The sequence below is a fragment of the Podarcis liolepis genome (assembly GCF_965112155.1).
Source record: "Podarcis liolepis genome assembly, chromosome: 12".
Taxonomy (NCBI): Eukaryota; Metazoa; Chordata; class Lepidosauria; order Squamata; family Lacertidae; genus Podarcis; species Podarcis liolepis.
In genome coordinates, this window is record NC_139563.1 from 33,964,208 (window position 1) to 33,973,868 (window position 9,661).

The window sequence follows — 9,661 nt, forward strand, 5'->3', positions numbered from 1 at the left end:
AGACCAGCCCTAAAGGATCTTCACTGGCTCCCAGTACGTTTCCAAGCACAATTCAAAGTGTTGGTGCTGACCTTTAAAGCCCTAAATGGCCTTGGCCCAGTATACCTGAAAGAGTATCTCCACCCCCATCATTCAGCCCGGACACTGAGGTCCACTTCTGAGGATCTTCTGGTGGTTCCGTCAATGCGAGAAGTAAAGTTACAGGGAACCAGGCAGAGGGCTTTCTCGGCAGTGGCACCCGCTCTGTGGAACGTCCTCCCATCAGATGTCAAGGAGATAAAGAATTACAGTACACTTTTAGAAAACATCTTAAAGCAGCCCTGTTCAGGGAAGTTTTTAATGTCTAACATGTTATTATTTTTTATATTTTGCTGGAAGCTGCCCAGAGTTGCTGGGGAAACCAGCCAGATGGGCGGGGTATAAACAACGATATTATTATTATTATTATTATTACTATTATTATTATTATTATTTCAACCAGTGTGCCGTGGCACCCTGGGGTGCCTTAAAAGATGGTCGGGGTGCCACAGGCAACACTTGCCTCAGTCTCTCTTTACTTCCCTCCCTCCTCTGATGCCCTCTTGCATCTCTGCCTCCCAAAGTCTTGCACAGCTGTTCGTTGCGGCAGCCCTGGCTACAAACTCTCCAGGTGAATGGTTCCTCTGGGGCTGGCCATGGGGTGCTTCCCAGGCCCCTATGGGGCAGTGTGAGGAGGCACCTCTCTTTGGGGCACGGGGGAGCAGCTCAGAGACCAGAGGCAGCAGCTGTGGCTGCCCAGAGGACTCCCAAGGAAAGGGGAAAGGGAAAGGGGAGGAGGCTGAGGGTGAGAATCTCCTCAAAGGGTGAGAATCTGCCAGCTCTGCAGGCAAGGGGTGATATAACTGGGCTCCTGAGCCCCACGCAGGAACCACAGAAAGAATATAGTTGGTCAAGGGAGCTGTGGACTCAAAAATGTTGATAACCTCTGTTATAGGTAATATTTGCCTTGTGCAAAAGGAGGTGTGCCCCCACCCCGTTTCTCTTTCCCAGAGCTTGATAAATTCCTTTAGATTTTAATTTTAACAGCATTCGCACTTACTCTACTTACAAGGTGGCTGAGGGGTGTGTGAACAAGTGTCCTCTTCTATTGCACAATAATCACTCAACAATCTGAGGAGGCTGAAAGGTGATTTGTAGAATGAAAGAAAAGACACTCTCACACACCCCTTGGTGACCTCAAAAGTAAGGTAAGGGCAAAAACAATTACTCATCTTAGCCATAAGGGTAACTGAAATATGCTTTTTGGTATTTTTCTTTTTTTTTTTGAAAAGAATGAACTAAGAAGCCTGCAAATTTCATCCAATTCTGCCAAAAATGATACAGATGGTTCTTTTCTGGGCATAGGAGCAACCTCCTAGGGGCTGAGGTCCCTTTGGGTCCCCAAATAAAATGCTTTAGGGGACTGCACCCCCCCCCAAAAAAGTTGAAGGCATTGCCATTCAAATGCTGTGCTTGCACCACATCTTGTGATTGACTATGCAGGATGGGGCTTACCTGCCCCCCCCATATTTTATTCAAGTTGGCACCCCTGTTTCTGGGGAATCTCTGTCACCCAAAAGACAGCAAACTCTACAGCGTGTCATCGAAAGTGTAACAGAAGTTTTCCATTTCTTAGCAATCTCTATTTTAGCAGCTGTTAACAAATTACTAACCATTTCTTAATTCCTTTTCCTTATGGCATGATACCCTAAAAGAGCCTCAGATATTGAATACTTAAAAATTCTTCCCTTCATCTGGATTATTTGTCTCCATACCTGAAAGGTAGGCACATCTTCCAGCAAAGTAGCTGGGAATAACATCCCAGTCCCCAAAGTATCAGCAATATTACATATATTTGATTTTTTAATTATCTTTTTAAAAAAAAAAAATCACCAGCACAGCTCTACTTTGTTTTAGAATGGTTTTATTTTAGATTTGCAGATAGAAACCCCAGAGAACCATTTGAAAAGCTACCCCTTGTCTTCAACTACTTTGCTTTCCCCCACAATTTAATTCACATTTATGTCTTAGAATTTGTACTGCCTAGAAAATGCCCTGCTACTTCCATTTTCTCACTAAACCATTCTTGGTTGTCACTATCATAGTGAAAACAATGCAAGAATAACAGGGCTATTTTATTTTATTTTTATTATTTCTAAAAGCCCGTGTCTGGTACTTTCTTGGCTCTTTCATAAATGCTATTATTATTGGACATTTTACAATTCTGTGGAATCCAGTGGAACCCTACAATTTCCCCGGGTGTAGGGTTTCTCCTTTTCCTGCATTTCCATGCCACAGAAAGCGGAGTTTCAAACAAGTGCCCTCCACCCTTCTCTCCATACAGGAAGTGTAACAGCCTCAGCATATTCCTAATCTAATTAACATCCATAACACTTAGACAATAAATTGACTTCAGCGGCTCTTGAAGCTCCATGCCACCTCGTTAAGTTGCTTTCCAATGCAGCTGTAAATCAAAGGGGAGAGGCGAAGGTCACAGCACATGTTTGCTGTATGTTTCAGGGAGAGAAGCTGATGGCTTTACCAACTGCTCATTTGGCTTGTTTTTGTAGACCCGGGGAAAGGAACACTTTTCACAGCCACCCATTTCTCAGTCCCACTTCTTCATGCTCACCTCCAGCACAGCAGCAAATTAAAGAAGAATGCCCAATTAAATATAAAATAAAAGTGCCAGGAACAAGACCAGGGGCCAGGGGGAGAGGCAAGGAAGAGAGAAGAAAAACTAGATGGGACTTATTGTGAGATAAAAAAAGGTAAAGGATCCCTGGATGGTTAAATCCAGTCAAAGTCAACTATGGGGTTGCCACGTTCATCTCGCTTTCAGGCCGAGGGAGACAGTGTTTGTCCACAGACAGCTTTCTGGGTCATGTGCCCAGCATGACTAAACTGCTGCTGGCACAATGGCCCTGACAGAAACCAGAGCACACAGAAATGCTGTTTACCTTCCTGCCACAGTTGTACCTATTTATCTACTTGCACTGGCGTGCTTTCGAACTGCTAGGGTGGCAGGAGCTGGGACAGAGCAACGGAAGCTCACCTTGTTGCGGGGATTCGAACTCCCCACCTTCCGATCGGCAAGCCCAAGAGGCTCGGTTGTTTAGACCACAGTGCCACCCGTGTCCCTGGTAAATGTGTACAGGACTACAGCCTTTCCATCATACATTTAAACCACTGTGATCCCACTTTAAACAGCCATGGTTTGACCCAAAGAACCATAGTTTGTTAAGGGTACTGCAAGTTGTTAAGAGGCCCCATTTCCCCTCCCAGAACTACAATTCCCAGAATGCCCAGTGAAGAGGAATTGATTGATAAACCACTCTGGGAACTGTAGCTCACAAACCCAAAGTCAAATGTTTCAGAAGGCCAATACCTGTAAATTAACCTTGCAAGCAAGCCAAATGAACAAAAGTAGTTTTCATCAGCAACATAAAAACATGGAAAGTGAATGAGAACGCTGGTCCATCTAGCTCGGTATCAACTCCACCCACTGGAAGTGGATCTCCAGTGCTTCTGGTAGGAGTTCTTCACAGCCATCCCTAGATATGTAAATGACTAAATCCTGGACTTGTTGTTTGTGGAATCCCCATCTGGTGGACTTACTCAATGATGGCACTCTTTTGACCAGCAACTTGTGACCACCATTTTAAATTCCTCACAATTCCCCAGATCATTAGTTCTCAACATAGCATAACTCTAGGGCATTAGGGGACATCAGTTGGCTGATCCATAACTTGACCCAGGTGACATTGCCCTAAATGAAACTCAAAGGTGAGTTTCAACACCAACTGAATACTTCAGCCTGCATTGCTTCACATGTTGTCATTTGCTCATTGCAGATTTAATTTAATGGCCCTTAATTCCATTTACTGTTTTGTGTCTGCATCCACGTGTCAGGCGGGAAAGAAGAGGAAGTTATGGAGCTGACAGAGTGTTGAATGAGAATGCAGTGGAAAGTAATATCTGAAGACGGAGGCGAGTTATATCTCAAGAGGGGAAAGGCTCTTGAGAGAGGACTGGGCAATTTCAGATGCTGGCAAGAGGTGTGATATCTAAAAGAGCAAGCTGCAAAAAAAGAGAAAAACCCTTCAGCGTATCCAATAGCATTTTTTTAATGGATACAATGTATATCTCGTAATAATGACCATAAAAATGCGGAATATTCACAGGTGGTCCAAAGAAGGGGGATGCTGACCTCTGGAATGAGGGAGAGATTGAGGTTTTGGGGGCCCAGGAAAGGTTGATGAGAGAAAATTCAGCAAATGGCATTTGAGGGGAATACTTGTTGTTGATAAACATCTTTTCCAACACCCCCCCTTCCCCGCTTCTTGAGTTCTACTCTTGGGTAAAACAAGCATGTGAATGGGAAAGGTGGGGATGAGCACCAAGCTCCCCGATTTCACTGTCTCTCTCATCCTCTGTAAGTTGGAAGGGGAAGATCCGACACAGGAAGCCTCCTGTGTATTTACTTATGTGAAATACAACCCTGCAGAGTTCACAACTATCAGAGGCTCCCTGGAGTTTGCCCTCCAGATTAGGAAGGATGATGGCAACAGGGACAAAGCTTGGCATGCTCTTCCCCACTCATATATTAACTATACATGTTAGTAGGATGCCTGGAGAGGGCTCAGGTGACCATATGAAGCTGCCTTACACTGAATTAGACCATTGATCCGTCTCCTCCGGTGTTTAGGGTACCCATATGAACCACAAGAAGGGAAGGCAGAGGCCCTGAAATTACCCACCATGGTTAGGACCTCAACAGCAGACTAAGGAGGCACACAAGCAACCTCTTCACTATGATGGGATGCATTGTATTTCTATTTAAATTACAGTGATTCTTTCTGAATTTGAACAGATACTATAAATTAGCACATAAAAATTTAATGTCAATCTTTTTTTGGTGGTAGTTTTCCTGTTCTTCTTCTTTTTTTCTGGCAATGTGTAAATGCCCTACTTGTGTACCCTGCCTGTGTTGTCTGTAATGGCTAACAATAGATGTCTAGGGTCTCAGCCCTGGCTGCAACTTCAGACTGAAATATCAATAATTGAATGTAGAACCTTCTGCATAGAAAGCATTGTTCTGGTACGGAACTATCACGTTTAGACTGTCTAGCAATGGAGGGTGGTCCATTTGGGGAAATGGGGCACTGTCCCACCAACCTCAATCAACTGGATGCCATTACAGACCTAAGACATACTTTCAGTCTATAATAAATAGATTTCTTCAATCCACTTTCCCCACTACACTCTTCCTCAAATATTGATGGAACTTCTCATGTCTAAGGAAAGGGCAAAGTCAGCAAAAGATCTATTACAGAGAAACTCAGCTGAAGAGAGGAGAGAGAAAATCCTCTTTCTAAATTCCAGAAAATTGCTAACCCAATATTTACTGTCAGAGGGTGAGATCATAAGCAACAATATTTGAAGTATGTCATATAAAAATGCTATGCCATTTTTTAAACACTTTTTTTGTCAGATTTGGATGAAAAACTATTTTGGAAGATTAAAGTCAGAAACACTGTGGTCTGGGGTGTTCTAGTTTAACCATCTCCTTATAGACCCTATCTGTGATTTCTGATACTTTTATATAAATATAAATTTGTTTTATTGGTTTATTGTTTTAAGCATGGCATTGCTGCATGCCTGGTGGAAAAAAAATTCCATTACATTTGAAATGAAGGGATCATATTGTGTTTGACCACAAAATATTGTTATTGCTACTGCATTACAAATAAATATTTTAATAAGGAAAAGCTGAAGTAGTCATGGAAAAACGCATCTCATCATTGGCTCACGCAAATTGGGTATCTGTACATATGGGCCTAATTTCAAAAGCATATGTATGTCCTCAGCTTTCAACAGCAAGATAGCTCCATAGATATAGGCCTACGCAGTTTTGTGTCTGGCAAATAATCTGCCAGCCCTTGAAGTGAAATTATATCCTTCACTGGTCCAGCGTTTTGTTGCTGAAGTCTTGAATCAAACAGATATTTTCATCAAGCATATGCAAATTCTACCAGACTAAGGCCCCATTCACAACACACGTATAAAGCTCTACGGTAGCACTTTAAACTGTCATGGCTTCCCCCAAAGATTTCTGGGAGCTGTAGTTTGTTAAGAGTGCTGAGATTTGTTAGGAGATCTCTATTCCCAACCCAAATTTTTTTTTAGCAATCAATGTCTCTTCCCTAGGATCTCTGAGAATTGTAGCTCTGTGAGGAGAATGGGGATCTCCTGACAACTCCCAGCACCCTGAACCAACTACAGAACCCAGAATTATTTGAAGGAAGCCATTACTGTTTGGAGTGGTATCATAGTACAGAGCTAAAATCACAGTCTAGGGAGGAAGCCCCATTGAACAGACCAAGGAGACTAAGAAGACACTGAGAGGAGATATGACAGCCATCTTCAAATCTCTCAGGGGATGTCACATGGAAGAGGGAGCAAGCTTGTTGTTGTTAGGAGAACCCTTTTCCCTCACAGAGCTACAAGTTTCAGAGTGGTTGAACCCTGAGAATTGTGCTTCAGATACAAAGTAAAGATGGGTGCCTAGTCTGTCCTGGCAAATCACTCTAGATTTTGCATCTCGCAATGTTTCTTGTGCCTCATTCAGATGATTCCATTGCACCTGTTTCAGAGTATGTAGCCAAGTAGTGTAGCCCAGGTTATATGGACGATGCACTTATAACCCTACAACACAGTCTTATGCAAAGTAATATAGGAATGGATCCAATGTAAATTTCATTGAAATTAGGGTGAAAAGTTCAACCCGATCAACCTAACTCTCCATGATCTTAAGTGGGCCTAAGTGCCGTGTGTGTGTGTGTGTGTGTGTGTGTGTGTGTGTGTTGGCATATGCAAACTTCATGAAAACCTGTGTCCTGTTTGGTTGAAGTACGTAAATGCACACAGAGCACAGCATGTGAATGTATACTCACACACCTCTAGAAAAGGACCTGGAAGGTGAATTACAGGAACCAGGTCACAGCAGTTTGGGGGATTTGAAAGACTAACTCTGAAAAAGCCTTAGGTACATCTGTGGAATTAATTGTGGAATTATCCTGGCCCAGATATTTCCCTGATTGTATCTAGTGTGTTGTTCTTTACAGACACAACCCTTTGACTTCATCGCTGAAGACGGAATCCTCCATTCTCTCCTAAGACAGATGGGTGCCCGTATATAAATTCTAGGGCAGATATGAAACTTTGAACACTGTATATCATAACTTCTGTTAAAGTGGGAAGCTCTTTTATGGCCACTGTAGATGACAGTTTAGTTACAAACTATTTCCTCGGACACATTACAGAACTGGCTATAGTTAAATGTGGAAAAATAAAACGGAGGGCAAAAAGTCACCTAAAATATTAAGATAAACAAAGTCCTCTCCCATTTAAAACTCTCGCTTAAGAATAGCAGTCTGAAATCCAAACTTCAAAACCAGTTTCTGGAAGTGATGGTTATTTCAGAACAACCATCCATATAAACGTCAGTGCATATAAAATATGGGATAGATCAAATGGAGGTATTTCGGTATTAAAAGCTATTAATTTTGTTGAACATAAGTTTGAATTACAATATTATTGCATTTCGTTAAGCTAAAATGATATATTTAGCTCAGACCACAGTGTGCTAATTTCACAGTCCTCCCCAATCTGTTCTTGCAGAGGTGTTAGGGATAATTAACTGCCATTTATTTTCAGTGATTCAGGATCTGCAATTAATCAAATTGTAAGGCCTGGGTGATTGTAGAAAACAGTAACACTTGGTTTATTATGTATCACATTCTCATTCTTCTTGGTTTATGGGGAGATTGGCTAAAAAAAGGGGGGAAACCCCAACAATTTATTAAGCATACCCTTCCACCAATTAGTTTTTCTCACTTTATTCAAACTTAAAAAGTGATGACTTTGTTATATGCTTATTTGTAAGCCTGTTTGTCAGTGACATTGATCAGAAGTACATATGTTTTAGCAATCAGGTTTTACGAAGCTTGCATTGTCCCCCAAATTGCAGTTTCTTATTTTCAAAACAATTGGAATTCTTTTTTCATCCTCCACATTTGAGAAATGTTGCAAAACACCCCAGAACAAAACCAGAGTCTATGGACGACAATGAACTGTTTCTAAAAAGCATCCGCCATCAAAATACTAAACCCATATGGGTCAGCACCAAACTAAAGGTAAAGGGACCCCTGACCATTAGGTCCAGTCACGACCGACTCTGGGGTTGCGGCGCTCATCTCGCTTTATTGGCCGAGGGAGTTGGCGTACAGCTTCCGGGTCATGTGGCCAGCATGACTAAGTCGCTTCTGGCGAACCAGAGCAGCGCACAGAAACGCCGTTTACCTTCCCACCGGAACGGTACCTATTTATCTACTTGGACTTTGATGTGCTTTCGAACTGCTATGGTTAGCAGGAACAGGGACCGAGCAACGGGAACTCACCCCGTTGCGGGGATTCTGGTCCTAGGTTCTGTGGTTTAACCCACAGTGCCACCTGCGTCCCTAGCACCAAATTAGATATGGCATTATTCATGCCATTATCCCTTGGATGATTTTTAAAATTTATGTATCAGACATGGAGGGACCTAATCCTGATCAGGACCCTAATGGGGGAGGGAGGGTGGTTTTCGGACTTTGGTCCCATCCCAATGGGTATTGCAGACTCTTCAAGTGTCCCTATTTTCCAGAGAAAGTTCTGGATTTACAGAAGCTGTCCCGGTTCGCTGCTGGACGTCCCTAGTTTCATCGGAGAAATGTTGGAGGGTACAGAGTTATGCAACTCTTGAGCCAAGGAGATAAGTAACTATACAACCTTTAGAACACATCTGAAGGCATAGGGAAGGGGCGATTTTTGTTAATTTTTAATGTTTTATTATGTTTTTATATATGTTAGAAGCCACCCAGAGTGGCTGGGACAACCCAGTCAGATGGGCAGGTGGTGCTGTGGTCTAAACCACTGAGCCTCTTGGGCTTGCCGATCAGAAGGTCAGCAGTTTGAATCCCCGCGATGGGGTGAGCTCCCGTTGCTCTATCCCAGCTCCTGCCAACCTAGCAGTTCAAAAGTCAGTGCAAGTAGATTAATAGGTACCACTGTGGCGGGAAGGCAAACAGCATTTCTGTACTCTCTGGTTTCCGTCACAGTGTCCCATTGTCCAAGAAGTGGTTTAGTCATGCTGGCTACATGACCTGGAAAGCTGTCTGTGGACAAACGCCAGCTCCCTCAGCCTGAAAGCAAGATGAGCGCCGCAACCCCATAGCCACCTTTGACTGGACTTAACCATCCAGGGGTTCTTTACCTTTACCTAAATAACAAAACAATGATCGTGATGGGATATAACTTCCCTATTTTCATCAGAGAAATGTTGGAGGATATGGCATTGTGCTTTCCTCATGCTATTTGCATTGAAGGTCCTTCTCCTATTCCAGATACAAATCCATAGGGGCCCAATTCTGACTGAGACTGCAGCGATGACAAAGATGTAAAGGCCCCTCTTCCCTGTCCCCAATCTCTGCCCCCCCCCCATGCCTGCTTTATTTTTAGAAGGCTAACAAAGTGAACAACACCACATCTGGTCTTTAACTCATTGATCACAGGGTGTGAAAACTCCTTTGTGTATATAAAA

At 42.9% G+C, this 9,661-nt stretch overlaps 1 long non-coding RNA gene across 1 annotated transcript; it reads right to left on the minus strand.

Annotated features, from left to right (window-relative positions):
* Positions 1-3,850: 3,850 nt before the first annotated feature.
* LOC310689175 lies at positions 3,851-5,060 on the minus strand. The gene is made up of 2 exons (XR_014517380.1): positions 5,004-5,060; positions 3,851-4,098 (listed from the first exon to the last, which is right to left on the minus strand). It is a non-coding gene; the product is annotated as an uncharacterized lncRNA (long non-coding RNA).
* Positions 5,061-9,661: the final 4,601 nt, after the last annotated feature.